General features: G+C 36.9%; 1 long non-coding RNA gene across 2 annotated transcripts in view; it reads right to left on the bottom strand.

The window, feature by feature from the left end:
- LOC116624895 overlaps positions 1–2,820 on the bottom strand; it is a 96,825-nt gene that overhangs the window by 20,334 nt on the left and 73,671 nt on the right. For both annotated transcript variants that reach the window (XR_004297968.1, XR_004297969.1), the window contains one exon: positions 1,662–1,825. This is a non-coding gene — a long non-coding RNA (uncharacterized LOC116624895). The remainder of the gene's footprint in view (positions 1–1,661; positions 1,826–2,820) is intronic.

The raw sequence follows: 2,820 nt of genomic DNA, 5'->3' as shown, positions 1-2,820 counted from the left end.
AAAGAAAGAAAGAAAGAAAGAAAGAAAGAAAGAAAGAAAGAAAGAAAATTGCAGATATTATTCTTTGAAATTATACTAAAACTTGATAAATGGTAGTTTCTGAGGTGAGCTGCAATGTGGACTCTGAAACCATATCAATGAACTTTTCATAGTGTTATATTAAAATCCATTAGTTTACCTTGCACTTTGAATAAATCTTTTATCTATACATGATTTTGATCTCATGTTTGTCCAGGGTTCCCCAGGCCACACTTCGAGAAAAACTGGGCCACATAACATTATTCATTAATTTAACAAATATATATTGAGTTGTTACCCTATGTCAACACTGTTCTATGAGCTAGAAATACAAAGAAATGATTGAACATGACCCTTTCCTTCTTAGAACTCATAGTTTTGAGCATATTACCGTGGAGGGGTCTTGGCCCTTTAAAGATAACACCTAGGAGACAGTTCCTCCCCGAAACAAAAATATTTTGTAAGCCAAAAAATTAAAATCCCAAACCATAGAGTAATACTTACTCTGCAAAGAAAAAGACAAATGGCACTTTCTCAGCTACCTGAGAAAGTATGCAAGTAAATGTAAGACAGTAAAACATGTTTATACACATACTTCCTGTGTTTGGGTTATCTTCCAACATCATGATAACCCGCCCATAGAGATTACTAACTCTGACCTCTTCACATGTTTTGGTCAGATGCCAACACCTTTCTTTAAAAAAATTCCAGAATCCCCTGTATCATCTCCAACCTTCTTCATTCTTCCAGGAATAAATTAATAACAAACTATTGCTTCATAAAGTGACCTCACACATCAACTCCTTGAACTCTGTATACATTAACACAGCCAGAATGATGTGAGATTAGGGGAAATCCCATATACTTTCTGTGGCTGATCATTTCCTTAATCTTGCCAACTTTTTTTTTTTTAACTTTCATCAACACTATGATATAATTATAATGTTAAACTATAGTTTAGCTTCCTAATCTGGATATGAAACTGGATAGCTTCATCAGAAAAATGGAAAAGTTGGTTTTAGGCTGTATTCCTTAAAATTTGGTCATAAAAACTCTGTCAAATAAATAAATAAAATCTTTAAAAAAAAAAAAAAGGGGGTGCCTGGGTGACTCAGTCGTTAAGCAGCTGCCTTTGGCTCAGGTCATGATCCCAGGGTCCTGGGATCGAGCCCCACATCGGGCTCCCTGCTCCACGGGAAGACTGCTTCTCCCTCTCCCACTCCCCCTGCTTGTGTTCCCTCTCTTGCTGTGTCTCTCTCTGTCAAATAAATAAATAAAATTAAAAAAAAAAAAATTTGGTCATGAAAATACGGTTCAAATATTACTATTCAGAAGCATGACTGCCTTATTCTAGAGAGCAGGAATTTTCTTTGTGTTCATATATGCAACTGCTACATTTTCTACTTTAATTAAAGCAGATGCTATATAAACATTTTTCAGGCTGAAAACAATAGGGAAGCCCAAATATGAGGAAATAAGGTTTCATAACTTTAACTGAAAATTTCAGAGATAAAAACTTATCTGGCAAGAAATTACAAGATGGAAATGACAGTTAAAATTGTGAGTCTAGTTAAAGAATAATCTTTAATAAATCACTGAAAAATAATTTCAGTCCCTCATCTTTAAAATGAGAGAAATAATACCTTATAGCTCCAGCTGTTAAAGGACTATATGTGAGAGTGAATATGAAGCATCCAGGGCAGTTCCAGCTCTTTACTGGGACTCAACTAATCTTGGTTCCTTTCCTCTCTTCCTTTCTGCACCTCCTCCAAGAATGATATCCTTGGAATCCGCTCTTCTTGACTGGCTAGAACAAAATAATAAATATTAATCACACTGTTAATGATTCTAAGCTTTTTCAAAATGTTTTTCTCTGTGTGCTTCACTTATCCAGTGAATATTTACTGAGCACCTACTACATGCGAGGTCCTGCCAGGTCCTAGAGATATGGCTCTGAGTGTAACTGACACAGTCTCTGAGTCTCATGGGGAAGACAAGCATCCATCATATAATTATGCAAATAATTAATGATAATCATCCCTATTTTGTACCTTTTCTCCTTAAACTCTTTTCATTGAGTAACATACGATATATGTAGCTTATTTACCTAGATTTTTTTTTAAATTTTTTATTGTTATGTTAATCCCCATACATCATTAGTTTTAGATACAGTGTTCCATGATTCATTGTCTGTGCATAACACCCAGTGCTCCATGCAGAACGTGCCCTCCTCAATACCCATCACCAGGCTAACCCATCCTCCCAACCCCCTCCCCTCTAGAACCGTCAGTTTGTTTTTCAGAGTCCATTGTCTCTCATGGTTCTTCTCCCCCTCCGATTTCCCCCCCTTCATTCTTCCCCTCCTGCTACATTCTTCTTCTTCTTTTTTTCTTTCTTAACATATATTGCATTATTTGTTTCAGAGGTACAGATCTGAGATTCAACAGTCTTGCACAATTCACAGCACTTACCAGAACACACACCCTCCCCAGTGTCCATCACCCAGTCACCCCATCCCTCCCACCCCACGCCCCACTCCAGCAACCCTCATTTTGTTTCCTGAGATTAAGAATTCCTCATAGCAGTGAGGTCATACGAGACATATCTTTCTCTGTTTGACTTATTTCGCTCAGCATAATACCCTCCAATTCTATCCACATCGTTGCAAATGGCAAGATCATATTCCTTTTGATGGCTGCATAATATTCCATTGTATATATATACCACATCTTCTTTATCCATTCATCTGTTGATGGACATCTTGGCTCTTTCCACAGTTTGGCTATTGTGGACATTTACAGC

Source organism: Phoca vitulina, unplaced genomic scaffold, assembly GCF_004348235.1.
Source record: "Phoca vitulina isolate PV1807 unplaced genomic scaffold, GSC_HSeal_1.0 scaffold71, whole genome shotgun sequence".
Taxonomy (NCBI): domain Eukaryota; kingdom Metazoa; phylum Chordata; class Mammalia; order Carnivora; family Phocidae; genus Phoca; species Phoca vitulina.
Note: the sequence above shows the minus strand (reverse complement) of the source record. Positions and strands in the feature narration are given on the sequence as shown.